Source organism: Periplaneta americana, chromosome 6 (genome assembly GCF_040183065.1).
Source record: "Periplaneta americana isolate PAMFEO1 chromosome 6, P.americana_PAMFEO1_priV1, whole genome shotgun sequence".
NCBI classification, from domain to species: Eukaryota; Metazoa; Arthropoda; class Insecta; order Blattodea; family Blattidae; genus Periplaneta; species Periplaneta americana.
The window spans coordinates 89,023,751-89,051,500 of NC_091122.1; the positions used below are offsets into that span (position 1 = coordinate 89,023,751).

The window sequence follows — 27,750 nt, forward strand, 5'->3', positions numbered from 1 at the left end:
ACATATTTCATTGTTATTTCCCATCCAAAGATCATTAAGAACGCTGAATATTACTTAATATCTCCTATCTTTCTTCAAGTAGTCTTTATATGCCATGTTAATTTTCATTTGTTTTCATAAGATAACAATGATGCACATTGGGAGCAACATATAAGAAATTATTTTCCTACACAATCCACGCTATATTCACGTTGTTTTGAAATGATTAATCGAAGATGGTTTGCTTATTGTTTATTACACGCACATTTGTATGTAATTTCTATTCCATACTTTTTTTTCTATCCCAAGATCATTAAGATTGGTGAATAATATTCATGCTTGTTTCCTGTATTTCTTAAAATAATGTTATGTGGCATATTAGTTTTTATTTGTCGTTATTTACGTAAAAATGATGCACCAAAAAATAAAAAATAATAATTTCGTACTCACTCCACATCCTATATATTCACATTTGTTTTTCAGCGATTTATTAAAGAATGTACCGGTATTTAAAAGACTAATAATTTAGAAACATGTTACATAAATCATCCTTGTGCCAAAAGAGAATGCTCCCTGGACCAAATTGTCGTATTTTGCAGTGGTCGTCAGTACTCGCTGAAATGGTTAATAATGTAATAATATAATTATGTTGTACGTAGCATTTAGAAACATGTTACATAAATCATCCTTGTGCCAAAAGAGAATGCTCCCTGGACCAAATTATCGTATTTTGCAGTGGTCTTCAGTACTCGCTGAAATGGGTAATAATATAATATAATTATGTTGTACGTAGCAAGCGTGGTATCGGGCCTTCGAGCCCCGATGATGATCCGACGTGTAGCACATGATGTAAAAAGCGGGATATCGGGGCTGCAAGCCCCGATGATGATCCGACGTGTAGCACATGATAAAAAAGCGGGGTATCGGGCACTGAAAAGTGCCTTTTGGAAAGCATGGTGATGCGCATTTGACAAACGCAGTGTACGTACTTGCTAATAATCCCTTTTTATTTGTCGTTATTTACGTAAAAATGATGCGCCAAAAAATAATAATAATTTCGTACTCACTCCACTTGCTATATTCACATTTGTTTTTCAGTGATTTATTAAAGAATGTACCGGTATTTAAAAGACTAATAATTTAGAAACATGTTACATAAATCATCCTTGTGCCAAAAGAGAATGCTTCCTGGACCAAATTGTCGTATTTTTCAGTGGTCGTCAGTACTCGTTGAAATGGGTAATAATATAATATAATTATGTTGTACATAGCAAGATCGATTATTCAATTGATAGGATATTTTATGAGGTTGTCACGACTGAGATATCTATTGTCAATTGCTTTTATTTGTCAGAAGGCCTTGACTGCTGGGTATATAAGGACTGGCGCTCTTAGGGATGGAGGGGGCTGCCTACAGTCCTCCGGGCACACTAAATGAACGCGATTTAGATATAGTGACAAGTCTATCCGATAGATTCATAGTCGCCGGCAACCTTAACGCGAAGCACGCTAGCTGGAATTGTCAACGCCCCAATCGGCAGGGCGATAGGCTTTTTCTAAATTCTACAGGAAACGGATACGTCTTGATGGCCCCTAGGGAACCCACACACGTACCGGATGCTGCGAATCAACTCTCTGACATATTGGACATCGCTCTGGTGAAAGGTCTCACAACTAGAGCGAGACTAACAACTCTGGATGATCTTCCGTCCGACCACCTACCGGTGATAATGGAGATCATGCACCCAGTCGAACTCTCCCCAACCGCTGAGAAATTCAACTACAAGGCGGCAGACTGGGTGTTCTTTCAAGACCAGGTAGCCGCTACGCTTCCACCACTCCCCCCTGAAGTCACTCCGGCAGGGATAGCGACCTGACGGAGTGCATAAAGAAGGCAATGGTTGCTGCAATACCGAAACGGTCTTCACAACCGGGACGGATGCAGCTCCCAGCCTATATTAGAGACCTAAAAATCGCCCGCAATAGAGCAAGAACATTGTGGAAGCGTACTAGGTTAGATGAACATAGAATAGAAATGAACCGCTTGCGCAGGCGGATCAGTGAGGCGGTCCACGAAACGGTCGTGGATGCTTGGAAATCCAAGGTTGAGACGATGGACAGCAGAAACATGTCAGATGTCTGGCGTGTATCTCGAAGTCTGTCCAATCCGTCTCAATCTATACACCCATTAGTAGTCGGTCCAGATGTCACGGCCTTTACTCCTGAGGAGAAGGCTACCGCACTGGCAGACGTTCTAGAGACCACTTTTCAACCCGTGGAAGAAAATTTAAACTTGCCCCATATCAGAGCTGTTGAGGAATCGGTTCGAGACCTCCTTAGCAGGGAGCCGGAAAATAGGATACGACCTACGAACACCCACGAGGTCGCCCATTTCATTCGTCGCCTCGGCCCTCATAAGGCCGCAGGAGCCGACGGTATCCAAGGAATATATTGCAGAATCTCCCAAGGTCAGCTATGAAGCGCATAGCAGAGATAATTAATAACATCTTGGCTTCCGGTCACTATCCCATTCCCTGGAAAGAAGCTCACGTAGTTCTCTTTCCAAAGCCCGGAAAGGATAAGACGAATCCAAGCAACTATAGGCCTATTAGTCTCCTCAGTTGTCTCAGCAAACTGGCGGAGCGGGTCATACATAGACGCCTCACTGAAGTAGTGTAGCCCCAAATCAGGAACGAGCAGTTCGGTTTCCACCTTGGTCGTTCCACTACACTCCAGGCACTCCGCATGACGGAGGACATTACCTGGGCTATGAGCACGAAGCGTGTAGTAGCTGCAGCTTACCTGGACATCGAGCGAGCATTCGACAAGGTTTGGCATGAGGGACTCCTCGTTAAGTTACTGGGCATGGGAGTCCCAGATGGAATGATACGCCTCATTTCTAACTACCTCCGAGGCCGTACATTGAAAACCCGTGTAGGCACTAGTTTCTCCACCCCCCGTGAAATTCACGCAGGAGTCCCACAGGGTTCCATTATCGGGCCCATACTTTTCAATATATTCATTAATGACCTCCCGTTTCGCTATATCCACGGCAAAAGTAGTCATCTGTATATCTATGCAGACGACACTGCCCTCTTGGCGATGGGCAAAACCTACAGCGTCCCGTAGATTGCAGTCGATCTTAGATCACCTCCAACCGTGGTTCTACGACTGGAGAATCAAGGTCAATGTAGAGAAATGTCAGGACATACTCTTTTCACTAAGAGCGAGACTCGAAGACATACCACCACCACCCACACTTTTCGGACGAGAAATGCCGTGGACGAACCAAATTAAATATTTAGGGATCATTATGGACTCTCATCTCACATTCCGAGATCACATCCAATCCCTTCTTCGTAAGGCCAACGGGCTGATAGTTAGACACTATCCCATTCTGGCGGCCTTAACTCCTGACAACCTGGGGGTAGGACTTACCATGTATAAGGCCCTCATTCGCTCTGTCATTACCTATGCCGCACCCGCATGGGGGTTTACGGCAGAGTCCCATCTCCGTAGACTCCAAGTTATCCAAAACCAAGCGATTCGACTCATTACCCATCTCCCCTGAGTCGCCTCGAGAAGAAAGTTCCATGATGAACTAGAGTTGCCAACCATAGACGAGTTCATTGCTCGACTGGCTAGGAACCTGTATGCGGAAGCTCGTGCTAACCCCAACCCGCTCATATCTGGCCTCGGCCAGTATGATCCTAGGTTACGGCGTAGACACCAGACAGGTCCATTAGCTATACTCTTGAGACAGGAGGACAGGGAGGCTGGCGTTACTCCCAGGTTTTGGTAGCCACGACTCAACTCCATGAGACTCCTTGGATAGTGCAACCGCTTTAAAATGACCTTGTCTTAACTGGGCTAAACAAAATCCCTCCCTAAATATCTACTTTTGTTGATCGATGGAACTATCATAGAGCCAATGGGCTAGTATATATCCATCGATTCATAGAGTCATTCTACCTAAGAGCCAACTGGCTAGTCTCTGATATTGAGACAACTCATCCTGCCTAAGGTTTTTCCGTGGTTTTCCTAAGGCGCTAAGATAAATGTCGGGATGAGCCCTAAAAGAAATGGGCCACGGACCTGCACTCATATCCCCATGAATCTCCCTAATTGCTCTAAATTAATTAATTACATCTCTCCCCTCTCTTCGTAATTGAGCCACCATAAAGCCAAATGGCTGGTCTCTAAATTGAGACGATTCAAAAAGGCTCATGACAACAATCACCTCCTACATAATAGCCAAATTGGCTAGTCTCTTATATATGAGACAACTCATCCTGCCTAAGGTATTCCGTGGTTTTCCTAAGGCGTAAGACAAATGTCGGGATGAGCGCTATAAGAAATGGGCCACGGACCTATATGCCCTTCCCCATATTTATTCCCCTTTATCTTGTAAATGACGTATGCCCTAGTTCAGAACCTATAAATTGTCTATTAAATATACGAGGTCACTCAATTAGTCGCAATTTGAAAGGACAGGGACCTCTCAAATTGCAGATTTAGATTTCACGGCGCTTCTTGCGACGGCCTTCACATGCCTTGTCATCGAACACCAGATGACAGCGTCTTGCCATCCTAACGGCAAACACCAGCCATCTCCTCCTCGCCCCGTTCCGTGATCACTTGATCAAATCTCAGTCCCCCTCGCGTATATGGTACCTAAGAGGTTACGTCCAATTTCGGCTTCCCCTTCAAAATTTTCTAGAGCTCCTTCAGTGGAGCAGCGTAACCCGGAGTGAGACTAGTGGCCAACAGGCTTGGAGCTCACATATTTAATTTTGTACAGCCCCCAACCCCTTGCAAGGACGCGTTTTGCGTACTTTTTAAATTTGTCCTCCCAATTCCCTTTCGATTTTTCGATTTTTCGAGGGGTGGAGGTCGGGGTTTGGGATGGCTCACAAGCAACAAGTTATACTAAATATGTTTAGGATTAGTGTAAAACTGGCCTATGCCTCTCACCCGAAATGGCGTGCCTGTGTTTCACAATTACCCTATGATTTTCTCAGGCCTAGCTGGTTTTCTAAATCGGATTTAGCTACCTAGCTTAGCTCCCCCAATTCATCACGATGCTGGTCCCATACACTGCTGGCCGAAATTTCATGACAGAATGTCTTCTCCCTTGAGAACTCGAACCAGGGACGCGCGGTTGCGTCGCGGTTAAAGCTTAACACTGCAAAGCTGGAAGGGCGCGGATTCGATTCTCGTTAGGCCTATAGAATTTTAGTCATTGATCTAATTCTTCTAGCCGCACTATGGTCCTGGAGTTGACTCAGCCTCTAACAGAAATGACTACCAGGGGTATTTCCTTGCGGGTAAAGGCGGCGGCACATTGGACTGACATCCCTACTGCCATAATGCCGATTATCTGTAAAGGCGGGACCTTAACCTCCCGCTTCTGTCTGGGCCGATTTGGCCTGTAATCAGGCTGCCTTTACGTTATGAGGATTCGAATCAGCACTAATTCTGTAACGCAACTCCAGGTATGATCTTAGACCACGACACTACGGTGCGGGACTTTTGTGTGGGGAATATATCCTGTAATAATGACGAGAACTTATTTGTATTTCCATCAAGTGTAAATAGAAGGACTACTCCGGAATGTTTCTATCCCAATGATAAAAGCAAAGCCACCGGCGTGGCTCAGTCGGTTAAGGCGCTTTCCTGCCGGTCTGAAGTTGCGCTCGGGAGCGGGTTCGATCCCCACTTGGGCTGATTACCTGGTTGGGTTTTTTTTCCGAGGTTCTCCCCAACCGTAAGGTGAATGCCAGGAAATCTATGGAGAATCCTCGGCCTCATCTCGCCAAATACCATCTCGCTATCACCAATCTCATCGACGCTAAATAACCTACTAGTTGATATAGCGTCGTTAAATAACCAACTAAAAAAATAAAAGCGACACACATTGAGTTCTTATGCAGATCGTTCCCACTTGAACCTCTACCTAACAAAATCTACTGTGCGTGAGGTGGGGGGAAGCGGTCGTACAGTACGATTATTTAGTCCTGGCAGTCGCCGACAGTGTGCGCCTGGGGCAGGCGAGTCCATTAAGTTACGCCAAGGGATATTCAGGTTAGTCTGTCGCCTGCATTCAGAACAATCGGATGTCACGCATGCGGTATAGCGTTGTGTTTCCAGTACAGTTAAGCTGTACTGCATTTCTTTACTGACTGCTCGCTCCTATCTCTACTCCTTTGTTCTCCCCACTACTCCTATTACTTCCCCTCTTTCGCGTCGCTGAGCTATCAGGACTAAAGAATCAGTCTGTACGTCGGCATACATTTATGTGCTCTCCTCTACGTAGACCCGACCCACTCTGCCCCTTACCGTTTAGCTTCTTCGGGATAGGCGTCATTAAGCTGACGGAATATTACTACCTGGGATGGGTCTGCATAGGAACTTTCTGTACTTCCACGTTTTGATGAAGTATCACTGTCATCGTTTCATCTTTCGTTCTACATCTTTCCTCCTCACTTCCTCCTCTTTCATTAGTTCTTTCTCTTATCTTCTTTTTCATTTTTCCTTTATTTCTATAATTTTCAATCTATCATCCATTCTTAATATTGCGTTTATTCCAATTTAATATTTAATTTTTCTTCCTGTTTAATATTTATATTTACGTTTCATTCCTCTTACCTTTCATATTTGTTTCATTATGTAATTCTTCCTTTCAATCAATCCTTTCGTCCTTGTTTTTTTTTCCTTCCCACCACCGCTCTTTATTTTCGTTATTCCTTTTTTTTTTATACCTTCAGTTCTTTTCTTTCTAACATTGCTCCTTCCCTTAAATAATTTTATTTATTTATTTATCTATTTATTTATTTATTTATGTATTTATTTATTTATTTATTTATTTATTTATTCATTCCTCTTCATTCGTGTTTTTGCTTCTTCCGTGTTTCTCTATGCTTCCATCCATTCCTTCTCTCTTTCTTGCGTTTTATCTCTTTGTCATTTACCTTCCTCTCATTTTATCTGCAATTTATTTACGTTCTCGTAGTGCGAATCACCTCTGTACACCATTTCTCGTAGTGCAACATTTCCACGACTAACTTTCTGAGATAGTTAGTGCAGGAATGTCTTTGGAAAGTTTTACTTCCAACATTCCTTTTTGTAATTTCAACATCAGTGTTGTAGATTATTCTGTCATTATTTTTTTAGCCCTGTGTTCAGACTGGGCGCGTCCCTTCACACGCCGGACGGATTTGCCATATCTTCAAGAAAGCGCACGCACCGTAAATCTTCCGAATAATGTTCTAGTCCTTGAACGGGCAACTTCATAAAACGGAATGAGTGGCAGGCAGGCTACAGTGTTCCGATGCATGTCCGTGCGCTGGTTGCAAAACCATTACTGTGTTCATCTGCTGCGTTTGCCAACAACTAGTTGCAGTATTTCGCTTTATTTATCTACTGCATTGAGTGGGTAATAAGTAAATAAAAATTTCACAGCATGATTCGATAATGTTTGCTAATACTACATTCGGTCATTGAGAGGAATTTTTCAAAGCGCTGAAATTGTGGATTAGTTAAGTTTCGAGAATTTTAGCCTGAATAAACTTATTGTATAAATCTCGCAAATCATTTTGGCACTTGTGACGAAAGAGAAAGTGAGCCTTTATGAGGTGGTCCTGTGTAGGGGTAGTTCAAGCAAAGGACTGCAGTAGAAAAGGGAAGGAGCAATGACACTAAAGAAAAGTATGCTCAGTTGCTTAGAACAAGTCGACCTGAAGGCGATGTCGCCAATACTTTTTAAACTAAAATATAGCAGGCCTACTAAAAGGGGATAAACAACAGAGATCGTTCTCAATGTATAATTTTATGACTAAATAAGTAGAGTAGTCATAAATAAGGTACAGAGGGTAGCAGAGACAAACAAGGTGACCCTAGCAACAGTGAAGAGGATTTTGCCTGAACAAAAATAACATGGAGCTGAAGGAACATCAATGAGTGCACCAGGGAAGAAATGTCGATAGCAAAATACCTATTCTACATGAAATCATACATCTTTCAGTGGGGAGCACTAGTTTAAGGAGTATTTTAAGAAAGATACGGTACAAGTGTACGAAGACGGGAAAAAATAGAAGTGTTCTGAACGAGAGGCAAAAAAATATTATCTCATCAGTCATGAAGTTCAGAGGACGACCGACCCATCCTCTTCTAGTAGGAAGATAACTACTGTTAGCGCTGGCACCTGAGGTATTCTTGCCATCGGTGCCCCCCGCACCGATGTTGCTACAGCCAAGCCGAGCCGAGCAGAGTGGGTAGTATTAATCGTCCAAAAATATGCAGTCTTCAGTTTGTAGTAGTGTGTGAATATTTCATTTTTTTACCTACGCCTATATGGTTCTATTATTCATATATTAAATATATTGTTGCAATTTTTGCTCAAACATCTCCCTGATATTAGCTATGTTAATATATGAATTACTCATGTTAAATATTTCACCGTTACAAGTCATTTTTAAGGAAACATGCTGTGGAAAAGTTTTTGGGTTTATTCTATTGGAATTTTAGAATATGTGTGATTTGTAAAGTGAAAAACAGATTCCTATAATGACATGCAAAAATCATTTGTTGGTGATATCTTAAAATACAAATCAAGTAGTTTTACTTCTCAAGTGAGTTCAGCAGTACAGTATATTTAAATTGATTACTTTACAAATTTAATTCAATTCTACTAATCACTAAATTGTATAGTATGATTCTTCTTTTCATTTATATTATTGTAGTTTTATTATGATTTTTCTTTTTATTTATTTTATTGTATTTGTATTTCTGGTGGTGTGATGGCCTTAACTTCACCAGAATAAATAAATAAATAAATTAATTAAATAAATAAATAAATACAATTTTCTACAATACTTTCCTTTTCTGAACTCGTAAGTACGAATGGTTGTATCTCTATCTCGGCAAAAATACGTCAGAAAACTAAAAGGCATACTGCTCTCGTAAATTGGGCGAATGTTTTCAGTATGATTGTACTTCCTTCCAGACTGCCGCTGTCACTGTTCCCTCCCACTTCAGTACCGCGCTAGACTCGTCGGAACCGCATTCCTCTCAGAACTAAACTCCTCAGAGGATGACAGTATATACATAGGGGCCACAATGATAGAGAATAGGATGGAGATCATAATATTAACAAATTACAATGAAAGCAATAATGATATTGTAATCACAACAATTTCTAACAACAATAAACGCACAATCTCAAACATTTTATTGGCTTTGGTGTTCGTGACTTATTGGCATTATAGGTCTATTTAAGCCACCGGCGTGGCTCAGTCGGTTAAGGCGCTTGCCTGCTGGTCTGAAGTTGCGTTCGGGCTCGGGTTCGATCCCCGCTTAGGCTGATTATCTGGTTGGGCTTTTTCAGAGATTTTCACCAACCGTAATGTGAATGCAAGGTAATTTATGGCGAATCCTCGGCCTCATCTCGCCAAATATCATCTCGCTATCACCAATCTCATCAACACTAAATGACCTAGTAGTTGATACAGCGTCGTTAAATAACCAACTAAAATAAAAAAGTCTGTTTACACGAGTTCGGAGTGTACTTCTCTTGTCACAGTGATTGACAGACGGGTATCAGTTGCGGGTTGCAGTTGGTTGGGAGACAGTATATAAGTTGGATAGTAACTCGCTTCTTTGCTTAACATTTAAAATTTCAGGGGCAAAAAATATCTTCGATACTTATATCTACCTATTTAACATCACATACGTCAAATCGTTAACCGATTTTTATATTTTTATGATTCAAATATCGCAAATCCCTGCAATCTCAGTCACATTATGGGAGAAACAGAAAACTCTTGCAAGAAAATTACTCCCGGTCAATTTGCCTACATTGAGAGACTGAACTTCTTTACACCACACACCTCTGTCTTTACTTCAAGCTAAGGATGTTTACCTCCCTTAACACGGTTTGAAACGCAGACCTGGAATCCAATGGCAAACCTGTGACTACTCGAATACGAGGGACGAATTTGCGGAGTTCACCATTCTTGCATTGGTTTCTAGTACGATTAGTTTTCGTCTGTAATATAAAATGTACAAAGAACTTACAAAATCAAGCAAAAAGTTCAGTTGTGAACAAAGCAAAATATCTTAATATTCAAGCTAAGTAGCATGGCAAAGTAAATATGAAATACACAGTGAGTCAGGAGGAAAGGTACCTGGTTTGAGGGGTGATAATATTGGTGATTCTAACCAAAAAGATTATATGAACATATTATGTCCTGTTCTTAATGGTTTAGGAGAAAACTATGAAAACAATGAGTAATGGGAAAAATGCAGATGATAGTAAATTGAAACATTGTTACCTTATGTTCTGTTTATTTTTTTAATTAAATGAACTTTATTGTACAAAAATAAATACATTATAGTTGAGAATAACAGAAAAAGAGAAAGGAAAACAATAAAAAGAAGTAAATAAATAAAATAACTTGACACTTGTTTATGGGCATTGCCCACTGGCAATCCCAAAAGTATCCTATAGCCTCATATCACTATGCCGTTTTCTTTTTAGTCGTCTATGTGCTGGATCCTGCGGTGGATTAGTGACAATTACTCGAAGTAGCGGATTCATGTGGTTTAGGAAGGAGTTATACAGTCTGATGTAGCTCTGTCTTAGGACAGTTTTTTTTTACTTGGTTATTTAACGACGCTGTATAAACTACGAGGCTATTTAGCGTCGATGGGATTGGTGATAGCGAGATGGTATTTGGCGAGATGAGGCCGAGGATTCGCCATGGATTACTTGACATTTGACTTATGGTTTGGGAAAACCTCGGAAAAAGCCCAAGCAGGTAATCAGCCCAAGCGGGAATCGGACCCGCTCCCGAACGCAATTCCAGATCGGCAAGCAAGCGCCTTAGCCGACAGAGCTACACCGGTGGCTCTCTTAGGACCTCCATCACCTCAGGAATACAGAGATAATCGTGCAGGTTCTTGTTGCTAGTATACCAAGGTGCACCAGACATCAGCCTCAAATAGCGATTTTGCATGACCTGTATTCTTCTTACTTAATAATAATAATAATAATAATAATAATAATAATAATAATAATAGTTTATTTTAACTGGCAGAGTTAAGGCCATTCGGCAGAAGCAGATCCCCAAATTGAACATCCATATTGCCACACAGGGCGCACAATTGAAATATAGATAAGTCTCTTGTAGTGTAGAGGCAATGGGGACCTGTCTTGAATAATGTGTTTTACCAGGTAGATTCTGTGTCTAATTCTTTTAACAATAGCCGATATGTGGTTATTTCTGTTTAATTGTGTACTTTTCTTCACAGAACATGTTCAAAAAGTCCACCGTCAACTTCAATGCAATTTGCAGTTCTTGTAGACAGCTGCTGTGTTGCTGATCTGTGCTGATTCGGACATTCCTTTACTTGAGCACAAGCATGTAAAATGGAGTGAGAAATTCCTCCCTTGTTTCCACTTTGTACTTGTAGACTTGTCTCTTAAGTCAACCCCATACACAGTAACCCAATGGAGTAAGGTCGGGTGATCTCGGTGGCTAAGAAATGACTCCACCGCGACCAATTCAACGCACAGGATAAGTTTCATTGATTCTACTGCAATCTAATGTCGTTTTAGTTGCGTCCGCATGTGAGTGCTGATGAAGGAAATGAGACTGACGCCCGTAATTTTCAGATACTTTTAAGAAGAGGGCATACGTTCATATAAACTTATTTTTTTCAGAATCACCAATATTATCACCCCTCACATCATGTATCCTCCTGACTCACCCTGTATACAGTAAACAAGAATCTGTTAAGTGTTAACTCTGACTCGCTAGCAGTGGCGCTTTGACACTAGTAGAACTGAACATCATTACAGAGCATTAGAGACGAGAACATAGATGCAATGACCATTAAGTCAAATCTTAATCAAAGAAGGAAAGTTTCCTTGTCCAGTTCTCCATTGCTTCGCTCTCAATCCATGTTAGCGAATGTTAAGACTATAATATTGTGAAGGTTTTTGGTATGAAAAGAAAAGGAAGTTGTCGATTCAAAATAATATTGATTCACAACGTCCTGTGTGTAACAAAATCCGCTGACTTACAGTACATATAAGGTAAAGATAAAAGTTCACTCTAGACGCCATTAGGATTGCTAACTAGCTGGTATTTCACCGACCGCCCCATCGGATATTTTGGCGGGTCTCAACTTAAGACTGGTGGCCGGTATCATCTCCTTACCGGCCCTATTTGTGGCCGGTAATTTTATGAAAAGAGTGTGAGGACTCGCGATAAGAGCTTTTATCAAATACGCTAAAAGAGAGTTTTATCTATTTCGTGAGGCATTTTAACCTTTAACATATAGCAATTAAAGATATGGAAATTTCGAACTTGGTTCTACACCAAAGGTGGAAGAAATTTTAAGTATTGGACAAAAACTGGGGATTTAAGGAGATGAAAATACATTCTATGATGAACTGTGCTTATTTAATTAAGTGGCGTCTTCCTTTTTTATTTTTTTAAAGATTCATATTTGACAAGAGTTAGAAAATGATGTAAATATTTTCAGAATATGGATCCCTCAAAGAAATCTCCACAAATAAGAACGGTAGTTCAACACGTGTTTGTTATTCTTGCAAGTAGTGCTTTTGTGCGCTTGTATTCAGCATTAATAACGTAATATGAAATGATGAGAGGAATCGTTTAAGTATGGAAATATTAGACCTAAACGCCGAACTTTATATAGAAGAAAACGTTAAATTTAGTTGTGTAGAATTTTATAGCTTTATGACGGAAGAAAAAGAAGTTCTTAAACCTGTGGAATGAAACTTCAAATACAAATTAAAAAATAAATTTGGAACAGTGAAGCAAGTTACCCAGCATTTGCTCATTATTGGAATTCTGGTGAAAATCTCAACCAGGCAACTTGTCCCAATCAGGATTCGAACCCGGGCTTTCTCGTTTTAGGGTCAAGCATGCTAATAGTTACTCCACGGCGGTGGACAAGAATTTTTCATACATAGGTTATACATGGTTCTTAGGGTCGAATTCATAGTCAACACTTATCGTAAGAAAATCCTCAAGCAGTTGCTTATAATAATTTCCAATTCATAAATCCCACTGAAGTGAACACTTATTCAAATAAGGTAGCTTGTCAGCTTACTCAAGTGTTTCCTCATATGCATTGTAATCAGCTGATTCAGTATGCAATGGATGATGATTATGGTTTTATTGAATTCATTGAGTTCTATAATGACAATGAAAATGTGTTTTGGCAAAACAAAATATATATCAGAGATATGGAAAACCCATTAGAGATGTACAGTGACGAACAAGAAAACTGTTGTGGATATTCTGGTGTCTCATTGAAAATCACAATAAAACCATGAGAGGCTTACCGATTTCACCACTGCTGAAAATACTGGTTGCTTTGAGATTTTATGCTACAGCATCATTTCAGGTAGGTTTATGTAATAATAAGCAATAACTGATAATAATGTAATAATAAATTATTTTTGGCAACACATAAAGCTATTCTAGTTTGTTATTATTTTGCAATTGGTTTGCTCAGATTTATATTTATTTATATTTCATTACTAGTTCTCTTAGCTCACTTCTTTCTTCTTCTGTAAAATACTTTCTCGACTTTTTGTATAATTTTTAGCTCTATAGTATTTACTTCTGTATCTGTGTACGATAATAATGCTGATTTAACAAATTGAAGGCGCTGGAAAACAATTGAATGTGCGAAAGGGCTCACATCTAGCCATGTTGCCATGTTCATCTCAATGGCAAGGGAATGCTCAATGCATATGAAAGAGTGGCGTCTCTGCAATACAATTTGAAATAAGTGCTAAGGAAACGCCCATTACTTAAGTGTTTTCTCATTTTATAAGTGACGACTATGAATTCGACCCTTATTATATCATGCAACATACAATACTATACATCACGACACCTACATAGATCATCCAAAACAACCCCATAACTGACAAAAGTGATACGAAAGTGATTAATAATTGTATTTGTTTTTGTTTTTATAACAGAGGGAAAATTCTGGTGAAAATCTCAACCAGGAAACTTGTCCCAATCAGGATTCGAACCCAGGCCTTCTCGTTTTAGGGTCAAGCATGCTGATAGCTATTCCACGGCGGTGGACAAGAATTTTTCATACATAGGTTATACATGGTTCTTATTATATCATGCAACATACAATACTATACATCACGACACCTACATAGATCATCCAAAACAACCCCATAACTGACAAAAGTGATACAAAAGTGATTAGTAATTGTATTTGTTTTTGTTCTTATAACAGACAAAAGTGATGAAGTAATACAGTATGTTAAGACTTCATTGTAGCTCAGTTAATGGTCTTTGTAAGCTACGGAAGCTATTTAATGTTATAAGTTGAGAGGCATTTGTGAGTTACCTCATGAAGGTAACACATATTGATTTGCTTGATATTGTTTCATCGCTTTTACAGGAGTAACAACACAGATCGTAAAGTCAATTTTGCTTGTATTCTTTTATTTTGACTTAATACGTTACAGGTGCAGGCAGTGACGGTTCTTTATGGTCAATACTGTAACTCTGATGCACGGACTATTAAACTTCAGTAATAACATTTTCAGAGGCCTTTAAAGTAGTGTATTAGAGTATTGTTGCAGCTATGAGTACGATGCTGAGATTTAATCGGAAGGATTTAAAGCAGTTAAATGTGACCATAAATTATATTCGATCATTTATCCAATTAAATAGCCATCGTTTGAAATATATTGGACCATCCAGCCCACGGAAAACTCGAAGAATGGTTGATTTAGTAGTCGGGATATGTCAATTCCAGTTTTCTGTACTGCGATGTTCTCTGTATTACACAGGGTAATCTAGATCGCTTTTAAGGAAATTAAGAGTGAAGTTCGAACACAATCCACTTTTTATGCGTGGAATTTGAAGTTTCTATACTTAGTTTTAGAGGTAGTTATTAACCACGATTTATATTACTGTGTTGCGAGTTACGCATAGCTTGAAAGATGTGAACTTCCTGTGCAAAGTAACTCCATTCACTTTTTTTTACTTGGTTATGTAACGACGCTGTATCAACTACGAGATTATTTAGCGTCGATGGGATTGGTGATAGCGAGATGATGTGGAGGATTCGCCATAGATTGCCTGACATTCGCCTTACGGTTGGGGAAAAACTCAGAAAAAACCCAAACAGGTAACCAGCCCAAGCGAGAATCGAACCCGCTCCCAAGCGCAACTCCTGATCGGCAACCAAGCGCTTAGGCGACTGAGGTACGCCAGTGGCTCTCATTTACTATTGTGCTTGTAATACAGATTTTGATTTAATATAAACATCCATATAAAAGTTGATATGAATAAGTAGCGTAGGTCTATAAGATAGTATGGATTAATGAATATCATCACTCAATAAAGTAAGTTTAAATAATCCATGGCGCGATAGCTCATGAAGGGCTAAGGCCGACCAGCCGACTGCTGGCTTCATATCCATATGTATCATCGTAGATACACGATCATCCAAGCAATACGAAGGTATTGTATGGTCAGCACGATGATCCCTCCAGCCATTATAGTAGATTTTCGAAACCGGATCAAGCGTATCTCCCAAAATTAATCACAATGCTTGTTGGGCACCGATTCCATATAAGAGATAATTTCTCCCCATTGACGACTCGATCCAGTGCGCATCCCGTAACTTAAATTCAAGTGTGACTACGAACCTACGGCGCGGATTCTATTAAATAGATATTTATATAGTATCTCTCTCTCTCTCTCTCTCTCTATATATATATATATATATATATATATATCAACTATCGAAACTTATCACCACCATTATAATATCTTATATAGGCTAATGGAAAAAGACTAGTTGTACTTTGTTTTATTTATCGTAACATTTTACTTGTTTAACTAATTTTCACTCATTGTATTTAATGGAGTTAATTAATATCACTTGTTTTACTTGTTATGCTAGTTTTAATCAGAATGTGTAGGAAATGTACTTGGTTTCTCAATTCAGGTTCAAGATTAAATTAATAACAAACAAACCTGTACTTGATTTATTGAATTTACTCACATATGATAGATTACTTACGTAAAATATATTATTATAGTGTACCGAAGTACATATGATGTTTCTATGGAGATATTCTGCATTATCATACGATGAAAGAGTAATGGAACGGAGAAAAAAATTCTCTCCGGCGCCGAGATTTGAACCCGGGTTTTCAGCTCTACGTGCTGACGCTTTATCCACTAAGCCACACCGGATTCCACCCCGGCGTCAGAAGAATCGTCTCAGTTTTAAGTTCCAACTCTTGGGTTCCCTCTAGTGGCCGCCCTCTGCACTACCTATGACGTAGTGCAGAGGGCGGCCACTAGAGGGAACCCAAGAGTTGGAACTTAAAACTGAGACGATTCTTCCGACGCCGGGGTGGAATCCGGTGTGGCTTAGTGGATAAAGCGTCAGCACGCAGAGCTGAAAACCCGGGTTCAAATCCCGGCGCCGGAGAGAATTTTTCTCCGTTCCATTACTCTTTCATCTTACGTAAAATAGATATCCTCATTCTTGTGTCCGCCAACTGACACCATAATTTCTTCCGAACTTTCTTGAAATATCTTCTGCAGTCCATGTCTGGTCTTAGACAGTGAAAAGCCAACATTATTTCAATAATCATGATCAACGCGAACTTTTTGAAAAAGGATTTTTGTATTCTTGATAACCCCATCTCACCTTCAGTCGGCCAGACACCCTTAAGACGTTTATTCCTTAAGAAAAGCCATAGTGTCATCAGAATTAACAAAAGAATACAAATTAGCACATCGGATTATCTTTAACAGTAATAAGGTTATACGAGAATACAATGAAATTCAGTGCAGTAATATTCCGTCATTGATAGCCAATTATTGGAATTAAACACGATCATACGTAGGCAATCGTACTTTAATGTGGCGTGAATGAATTCACTTATTGAAGAATGTGACGTGCGGACTAGGGTATGTCGATGACTGCTGGCGTCTAACTAGAGTTCATAGCTAGATCAGCGAATTCCCTTCCTGGCTAGACAATAGATTTCTGTACAACTGATTAACTTTCTTCTTGACGGTACAATATTTGTAACATATTTCTTAAGATGATCATAGATCACAGGCTAATAGAGAAAGTGCTACAAGGTAGTTATACTCTGGGTCATAACGAGTACAATTCATTATACAAAGCCCAGCAAAGTGAAGAACACCAAAATCATCCTCTTAATGACTGATCTGCACCTCCTCACAATCATTTGCGCATACGAATTTTAGAATACCCACATTCGGTTTTGGGCCTTGGTTGAAACGTCATAATAGGGTAAATGAAGGTATTAATGCCATCTATTCAAAACATGGCTTACAAATGATTAGAAATAGGAACAATAATATTGATTTTTTTTAGATATTGATCATTTGTAGCCTCTCCTGTGGAATTTACCTTTGAAAAATTGTAATTGTGGCAAGGTTTTACAACAATAAAAGTAAATAAAAGTATGACGCATAGGTACTGCGATGAAGGTAACAACGCCACTTATTTCTTAGAACAAAGAAACGTATTTATAAGCAAACGTGACAAACGTAAGATTGTTATAGAATTAAACAACTGCAGTATAAGAGATATATTACTTGACCAAGGCCAGTGGAGTCCTGCAGCCCGGAGCCGTGGCGCTACTGCTCCTGCGTTCGAAATACCGCATCGCGATAGTTCACATTACGCCCGCGGCTCCACTCGCCTTCGTCGAGTAATACTTATTATCAGACAGTACATCTCACATGACAATATGTGTCAGAGGAAGAATAATCGTTTGTATGCATCTGATGTCTGACTAGTGTAATATGTAGGTAGTCGGCGATGTATGCAATGGAAGGGGAAAGGAACTGGCTATCCTACCCCATTATCTCCTGGCCTAGTAGCCTCATAAGTGGTGCCTTCTTGGTATCACTTGTGAGGTGCAGACCTGTCTTCGGACAGATGATTAAACAACAACAACAAATGATTAGTGACAACAAAAAAAGTCTGAATACTCATCACCACATAACTTAACTCACAGTAAAGATAGCAATTCGTTTCATTGTTGGTTCCAGATGTTTAACAATGGTTCCTCTAACACTACACTTCCCTGACTAGGGCCCCCAGTACAGATTTTCACGTAGTTAATTATAAAATATTAGATGGCGTTAATACCTTCACTTACCCTAATAAAGCCCCATTTTCACTTTTTTTTTAGCATTATCCGGCACCATTCCACAAGATGTACTGTTGAAGACTCTAATCTTGGAACCTAACAGGAATGATCCTACAGTTCGCGATAGTGACCCCTATTAGTAATGCTAGCCTGCTACCAGCTGTCTAAAAATTGTGTTCTGTTCCTACCTCATAGCGGAAGCTGTTGAGCAAATCCCATGTCAGCGTCACATTCAGGTGCAGTGTCACTGTGCTCACTACTCCTACTGCCATCACCGACATCAGTATTACTAATGTTATCATTGTCACTACCACTGTCGTAAGCTCCCTTAAATTTATAATAATTAAGCTTGTAATGTTGGGGACCGGTAGGGTGCGTTACGGTGGTTTCAAGTTGACTATCCGTTCACCATCAGTACTCTAGCATACATAAACAGTGTACCTGCTGAATACTCCGTTCGCCAGTCAATACCGGAGCATGCGTAAACAGTGTACCTGCTGAATAATAATGCCGAAGGTTAAAGTTTCTCATGCGCATATTCTTGCAGCGGAATTTGGTGAGTGTTTTGAAGTGAATGACGGGAATATTATATGTAAATTATATAATAGAAACATACGAGGTGACAAGCGATATTATACATAGAGCCATTGTAGCACAAGAAAATAAAGGAGGAAATTCAAACTCACGAATAACTCTATGATAATTCTTCTGCACATAAAGAAAAGTACGTAAAAATACATCTTTATAATGCTATGTAGAGTATATTTACTTTTAGAGCTGTCCAGATTTGTTTATGTGCACCTTATTATCAATGTAATCGATCGCAAAACCAAGTCAATGTCCTTGTACTAGCTCACGTCTCACGTCCCTGCTTATGTACTATGCTGCAGTCAACTTGTATAATCGGTCCCCAACATTACAAATCTAATGATAATGTTATTAATCGCTTATGATTGGAGTCCATCTTTTTCCCAAAATTGTTTCTCTATATTTTCAATGTGTCTACAGAATCCTTCTCAGTTCGTGTCGACGCTTATACTCTCATTTTGCCAACATTTTCGAAATATATTGCCGTTCACCCAGGTGTCGTCCATATAAAAAAAAACTGATTGTCCCTTGCTCCGGAATTCATTTATTTGCACCAGATATCTCGATCTCCAGTCTACAATGGGTAAAATTATTTTCAGAACGTCTTATAATATTGAACACGTGCAATGATGATACACAAGCCTCAATACGTTATTTGTTGTTTTTGATTCACCGCTGAACCCCACTTCCTCACACCTCAAGTTCCAAGATTGGAGTCTTCAACAGTATCTCTTTCTCTCCATAGAGAGAATGTGGCAATCAGAGATTGCAAAGCTTCCTCACACTGAGATGATCATCCAAAGTTTTCCGCATATGTAGTGCAGGGATGTGGACGTATCTCAATCGTGGGCTTTGCTATAGAGGTCTTTTTTATACAACTACATTGGTTTCGCTTTATATTGCCAACTTCACACTTTCAATGTAGGCCTACTTACACTCTGACTCAAATTTTACACATCTACTTGTTTATATAAGAGTAATTTATAAAATATATAATATCTTCCAATATTCCTCATTCTTGAATAAGGAGATAGGGTCTACTCCATGTATCCAAATATTCTTCTGGACACGCTTCTTTCATTACTCTGCATTCACGGTTCGCTGTCTATTTTCTTTTAAGTTTCTATCCGTGACTTGTAAATGTGAGAATAATGCACCTGTAATTATTGAACGTTTATTTCATGAAAAGAATTGTAATTTTAGTACTGGATGAAAACATTGTAGAGGAAAGAGGAACAGCAACACAGCAACCCAACTCTCCGCCGATCGCCGATCCGCTCGCTGACTACAGTTACGCAGAGAGATAGCTATCGTTATTACTCAACGCAGTAATTCGACACATCACAAAATATTATTATAAAACATTATTAAATAGCAGTTAAAACAACATTTACTAAAACAAATTAAGACACATGTTGAAGCGCTATTCCTTCCTGTTCCAAACATTTCTCGTATCTGCTCAAGAAGTGACTCACCAATCGCTACAATTCCCATTGAGAAATGGAGGCGGTTTCCCGAGTATTTATTTTGAGTTCTTCCAGCATATGTGAACTATTTACGTACACTTTGCCTTTTTACAGTACCCAAGAGATAACATCATAAGTGGTTAGATCGGAGTATCGAGAAGGCCACAAATTCCTGTCGATAATTCTTTCCTCGAATACTGTGCCTACATTATAAAGTTTGTCCAGAAAGTACTGGGATGTATGTGGTGTCGCAGAATCTATTGGTAAAAAAAATAAACGCACGCTGTCTCTCCAACAGGATTCTGCGATAGCACAGACGGCCGATTATTCTTTGAAAGAATTTCATAAAATATATGTTGCTATTTCGCTAAGGTATATTCACCCATTAAGCTATACAGAGTGGCGCATAACATATGGCTTATGACTTATTTCCACAATATGTATGCCTTTGTAAATTTCTCAACAACACTTCGGCATCTCTCTATTCATAAAAAGAGCAATGGTTAAAATTGCATGCAGTACTCACCCGAATTAGAAATCGAAGGTAAAATTATACCGTAGTTCTGTAATTGATCGATAAAATATTCGGTTATTTTAAATTTTATGTTACATTTAGTAAATAATTGCATGTTACTTATTTCATTCTTTCCTACAAATACTAATGTTGACAACTATAAAATATAAATAGATAAATAAATAAATCAATGGCACCAATAAGCACGTTAAATTGTAACCCAGTGAGCAGCAGCTTTATTTTCAAATGTATTGCATTTACAGGTGTCTGGAACCTTTTCTCAGAATTCTAAAATTAAAACCATTAGAAGAGCTTTGACGCAAAAATGTATTATATATTTTTATCACAAGAAATGTTTGTAAGTCGTAAAACATAAGCAATACTTGTTCCTTAGGAACTTCTGCCATAATGTTTTATTCTTGTGGGTGTTACAACTGCTGTCATGTATAAATATCTTGTACGAACTTCGTCAGTTTAAGAACCACAACTGTTTTCGAAATATGCAGAGTACGTTAAACGAACTGTAGCTAAAGACAGATGTTTGGCTGGTCAGTTGTTAGGAAAAGCCAAACTGGCAAGCTGTTTGTAAAGAATAAAAACCATTACACTGTCAATGTTGACGTTTTCTCTCAAATACAATTATTTCACATTCACCAACTTCTAACTAGGAACTTATAAAATACAATTGCAAGTACACTGTCAAATTAAATAGTTTTCAATTCTTTTCAGTTTTCATCCTATAAATTCATCATCTTTTTTTGTGTGTTTATTATAGAGAAGCAGTGCTTAAGATATACTATAACTCATTCATTTATAGTGTTCAGCACAAGGACAGTCTTTCACTGGAAACCTATCGTTCTCCAATCTTTTCCATTTTCTGCCGTCCTCTTTTTCTCTTCTTATGATCCATGTACCTTAATATCTCTATAATGTGATATCTTCTACTGCCCCAAACATTCCTTCCGTTGACTATCCCTTCCAGTGCATCCTACAGTAAACAATTTGATTTTAATCAGTGACCCAAACAGTTCTTTTTTTCTGCCCGATCATTTTCAGTATTGCTCTTTCTTCATCCACTTTTTTTTTAGCACAGCTTCGTTTCTTATTTTGTCTGACCATTTCACACGTTCCATTCTTCTCCATATTCACATTTCAAATGCTTCTAGTCGTTTCTCTTCACTTCGTCGTAATGTACGTGTTTTTCCTCCATACAATACCACACTCCACACAAAGCACTTCAGCAGTCTCTTCCATAGTTCTTTTTTCAGAGGTCCGCAGAAGATGATCCTTTTTCTACTAAAAGCTTTTTCTGACATTTCTGTCCTTTGACTTCCTGGCAACAGTTCATGTTACTCCTTATAATTAATACACCTCAAGTATTTGAAATTTTCCACTTGATCTACTGCCTTATTTTGAATTTGCACGTTTACATTCTTTACTTTTCTTCCGATAACCATGATCTTGGACTTGTTTGCATTGATTTTCATTCCATACTGCTCACAGCTGTCATTTAGTTCCAGTAGCATATCCCTTAGTATCGTCTCCTATTCTGCTAACAACAGCATATCATCCGCATATCCTATGCATTCTATTCGTCCACCAAAAAGATGTTGAACAGGGTAGGTGATAAAGGGCATCCTTGTCGTACTCCTGTCTCTATTCGACTTTCCTCTAAAATTTCTTCTCCTATCTTGAATTTGATTCGTTTCATACGAAGGTTACCTCTCTTTCCAATCCGCAAACATTTTCTTAAGGATCCCCATAAGTTTATTTCAATTCACTCTCTCGAAAACCCTTTTCAAGTCTACAAATACTACTTACACTTCTTTATTTTTTTCTAGGTGTCTTTCGCCAATTAATCGCAGCACTCCAATTGCATCTGTCGTATCCTTTCTCTTCCTGCAGACATATTGTTCCTTTTCCAACTCTCCTTCCATCTTAGAATGTAAACGTCGCTTCTTTATTAGTAGGAGAATCTTCGCCGATTGCGATATCAGGCTGATAGTCCTGAACTCGTTACATTTCTTGGAATTATTTTTCTTCGGTATTGGCCGTAAAATCTTCAGGCCATTCGTCTTTCTCATAAATCTCGTTGCATAATGATAATTTCCTTCTCGTCTTTACACAATCATTTCACTAATTCAATGGGGATTCCATCAACTCCTCTTGGTTTACCAGTCTTCTTTTCCCTAATCGCTAGCTGAACGCCTTCTCTTAGAATAAAATATCCTTTTTCGTCTTCTTATGCTGCTAGTTCATCTTCTATCATCTAGAGCAGGAGTCGGCAGAACGTGAACTTAGGTGACGTCATATGAAATGCAGCCCGCCTAGCAAGACAAGAGATGGTAGAAAGTAATTGGCTGGGGGGAGGAGAGGACTAAACCTCGCCCCCGTATAGTCTGGAAATAAGTAACCGAATTACTCTCATTCCAAGTGACAATGCATATAAATTACTAGGTTCTTCATAGTCGATTTGTATGGAATAGTGGTATTATTTACAACTATCGGAGGCAAATTTTGTTTGTCACACTTCGATGTTTGATGTTACATTAAGATAGTCTGCGACTTACTTGTATTTAAATTAAGTTCTACGATTTCGATCGTAAGGATATTGAAATCAGGTCATTAAATTTAGTTATATCGTCATTTAGGTAATTAGGTCCAGTATGGAGATTATATTTGTATATCGTCTGTAGTAGGCATGGCGCGTCTTCAGGTTGCGGATAGAGGAGACGGCCTCCAGATATGGAGGGTAGCTGCGAATATATTGAATAAGCAGTCGTGGACAGCCGATAAGGGGTGGTCCTCCAGCTTGGGGGTTGGGCGAAGGGCTAACAACCCATCACCGTAAAAAACAGCTTGTTACGAATCCCTGCAATAAGCCTCGGAATAGGACTGATTCTCTGGCACGACCACAGCAAAGGAATAAGGTTTTGAGATTTGGCACTTGGAAATTAATTAGTCTTTATAGAACAGGAGGGGTAACATTAGTAGCAAAAGAACTAGCTAGATATAGAATAGACTTCGTGGGAGTACAAGAGGTTAGGTTAGATGGGAATGGCATATCACAAATAGGAGATTACTTATTGTATTATGGGGAAGGAAACAATAATCACCAATTAGGAACAGGATTCTTTGTTCATAAAAGAATAAAATCAGCAGTAAAAAAGGTCGAATTTATCAGTGACAGGTTATCATATTTAGTACTTAAGGGTAGATGGTGCGACATCATAGTTATAAATGCTCACGCCCCTACAGAAGAGAAAGACGACCATATAAAGGATAGCTTCTATGAGGAATTGGAACACACTTTTGATCAGTTACCTAGATATCACATGAAAATTTTATTGGGGGATTTCAACGCTAAAGTAGGACAGGAGGATATTTTTAGACCAACAATTGGAAAAGACAGCCTACACGCAACTAGTAGTGACAATGGAGTTAGATTAGTCAACTTTGCCACATCGAAAAATTTAATTGTCAAAAGTACAACATTCCCCCATAAGAATATACATAAATATACTTGGACTTCTCCAGATGGATTGACACACAACCAAATAGATCACATCTTGATAGATAAACGGAGACATACTAGTATAGTAGATATTCGAGCTTTCAGGGGTGCAGACTGTAATTCTGACCATTATTTGGTGATTGGAGAATTAAGAGAAAGATTATCAGTAGCCAAGCGAGTAGAGCAACAAGTTAATATTACTAAATTCAATATTTTGAAATTAAAGGACGAGGAAGCTCAGCAAAATTATCAGGTCGAAATTTCGAATACGTTTGCCACTTTAGAAAGTTCCGACGAAGTTGAGAAAGAATTAGATGTTAATAGCGTGTTGTTAATAGCGTGTGGGAAAATATCAGAGATAGTATCAAAATTGCAGCTGAGCAGAGCATAGGTTATTATGAAACTAAGAAAAAGAAACCGTGGTTCGATGAAGATTGTTGCATGGTAGTAGAAAGAAGGAAACAGGCAAAATTGAAATTCTTACAGGATCCAGTTGAGGAGAAGAGAGATAATTATTTCAATGAAAGACGGGAAGCAAGTCGTACACTTAGGAATAAAAAGAGAGGTTACTTGAAGGAAAAACTGAATGAGGTAGAAACAAATAGTAAGAATAAACACATTCGAGATTTATATAAGGGTATAAAGGAATTTAAGAACGGATATCAGCCAATGGTAAACGTGATCAAGGATGAAAATGTGACTTGCTTGCAGACTCTCCATCAATCCTAAACAGATGGAAAAACTATTTTGCGTAACTACTAAATGTACATAGGCCAAATAGAAATGATTGGGAAGAAATTGAAATACAAACTGCTGAGCCATTTATACCCGAACCCACGCTTTCAGAAGTCGAAATTGCGATAGAACATCTGAAAAAGTACATGTCTCCAGGTATCGATCAAATTCCAGCAGAATTAATACAAGAGGGTGGAAGTGCATTATATAGCGAAATTATAAACTTGTACTTGCTATTTGGGAAAAGGAAATTGTACCAGAACAATGGAAGGAGTCCATAATTGTACCTATTTTTAAAAAGGGGGACAAAACCAACTGTGGTAACTTTCGAGGAATATCACTTTTGTTGACGTCGTACAAAATTTTGTCCAATATCCTTTTGAGAAAATTAACTCTGTACGTAGATGAAATTATTGGGGATCATCAGTGCGATTTTCGGCGTAATAAATCGACTATTGATCAGATTTCTTGTATTCGACAGCTAATGGAGAAAAATGGGAGTATAAGGGTACAGTACATCAGTTATTCATAGACTTCAAAAAGGCATATGACTCGGTTAAGAGGGAAGTATTATATGATATTCTTCTTGAATTTGGTATTCCCAAGAAACTAGTTCGATTAATTAAAATGTGTCTCAGTGAAACATACAGCAGAGTCCGTATAGGTCAGTTTCTATCTGATACTTTTCCAATTCACCGCGGGCTAAAGCAGGGAGATGCACTATCACCTTTACTTTTTAACTTCGCTTTAGAATATGCCATTAGGAAAGTTCAGGATAACAGGCAGGGTTTGGAATTGAACGGGTTACATCAGCTTCTTGTCTATGCGGATGACGTGAATATGTTAGCAGAAAATACGCAAATGATTAGGGAAAACACGGAAATTTTATTTGAAGCAAGTAAAGCGATCGGTTTGGAAGTAAATTCCGAAAAGACAAAGTGTATGATTATGTCTCGTGACCAGAATATTGTACGAAATGGAAATATAAAAATTGGAGATTTATCCTTCGAAGAGATGGAAAAATTAAAATATCTTGGAGCAACAGTAACAAATATAAATGACACTCGGGAGGAAATTAAACGCAGAATAAATATGGGAAATGCGTGTTATTATTCGGTTGAGAAGCTCTTATCATCCAGTCTGCTGTCCAAGAACCTGAAAGTTAGAATTTGTAAAACAGTTACATTACCGGTTCTTCTGTATGGTTGTGAAACTTGGACTCTCACTCTGAGAGAGGAACATGGGTTAAGGGTGTTTGAGAATAAGGTGCTTAGGAAAATATTTGGGGCTAAGCGGGATGAAGTTACAGGAGAATGGATAAAGTTACACAACACAGAACTGCACGCATTGTATTCTTCACTTGACATAATTAGGAACATTAAATCCAGACGTTTGAGATGGGCAGGGCATGTAGCACGTATAGGTGAATCCAGAAATGCATATAGAGTGTTAGTTGGGAGACCGGAGGGAAAAAGACCTTTAGGGAGGCCGAGACGAGATGGGAAGATAATATTAAAATGGGTTTGAGGGAGGTGGGATATGATGATAGAGACTGGATTAATCTTGCACAGGATAGGGACCTATGGCGGGCTTATGTGAGGGCGGCAATGAACCTTCGGGTTCCTTAAAAGCCATTTGCAAGTAAGTAAGTATGTTAAATTAATATAAATAAAGAATAGTACAGGTCCTAGCATAGAGCCTTGTGGTACGGAAGTCTTCGTGGTACGCCAAGTGGAATAATGATTACTAAATCTAATAGATACGCACTGTTGGCGTTCACGAAAGTAGGAGTTCATCCACGCTAAAGTATTATCAGAAAAATGTAGTGCTCTTAATTTTGCAATTAGTAAGTCAACGTTTACAGTGTCGAAAGTTTTGGAGTAATATAAAGGTGTTAGTACTGTGATTTATGCTTATCTAAAGCTTCAGACACTTTAAGGAGTGCAGTCGTTGTGCTCTGTCCCATTCTGAAGCCTGAAGAATATTGTGAGTATTGAGGTAATCTGTCACTTGTTTGTCCACAATTCGTTCCAAAGCTTTTGAGAGATCAGGAAGAATACTAATTGGTCTATCGTCATTAGGTGTTACGCGTAACTTAATTTTAGGAAGGGGACGAACCATAGCTTTTTTCCATAAATCTGGGTAATGTAAAGTCATTATGGATGTATTGAATATATGGGTTAGTGTCGGGAGAATTATGTCTACAATATTGTTCAGAAATTCTATATTTTACTCCTTGTGATTTTGACTTGATGCGCTTTAGTGCTGATTTTACGTCAACAGGCGTTATGTAATTAAAGAAGAACTTGTCTTTTACACTTAGGCACGCTTCGTCCCTTTGTGCGGCTTATTCATGCGATTATTGTCCAAAGGCCCCCTCCACAGGTGGCCTGAGTGGCATTCGTAAATCCGACGCTGAGAGGTGAGCCATCCTGCCTCAGTCTGTGATGGAGGCAGGTCTAATTTCGCAGTCGAGTAGCCTGATAGATAAGTTCCAGAGGTTCGGAGCCCCAAGCCTGCTGTAACAGGTGGGCCATCCTTCCTCAGCCCCTGATAGAGCCAAGTCCCATCCTCATACGATTAGTCTAATAGACCCCAGGGGCCCGGAGCCCCAAACTCTTCTTATTCAAGCATCGGAAACTGTACTATCCCCAAGACTTCACCCCAAACTATTTTTATTATTGCAGATAATAGTTGCAATAAGGGGGAGGTGGAAAGTTTTTGGGGG

At 39.1% G+C, this 27,750-nt stretch overlaps 1 protein-coding gene and 1 non-coding gene across 2 annotated transcripts in view; both read left to right on the forward strand.

Annotated features, from left to right (window-relative positions):
- LOC138701470 (protein doublesex-like) overlaps positions 1-27,750 on the forward strand; it is a 1,083,736-nt gene that overhangs the window by 818,969 nt on the left and 237,017 nt on the right. The window lies entirely within an intron of this gene.
- Positions 16,429-16,500, forward strand: TRNAC-GCA (transfer RNA cysteine (anticodon GCA)). The gene has a single exon. It is a non-coding gene; the product is annotated as a tRNA-Cys (tRNA).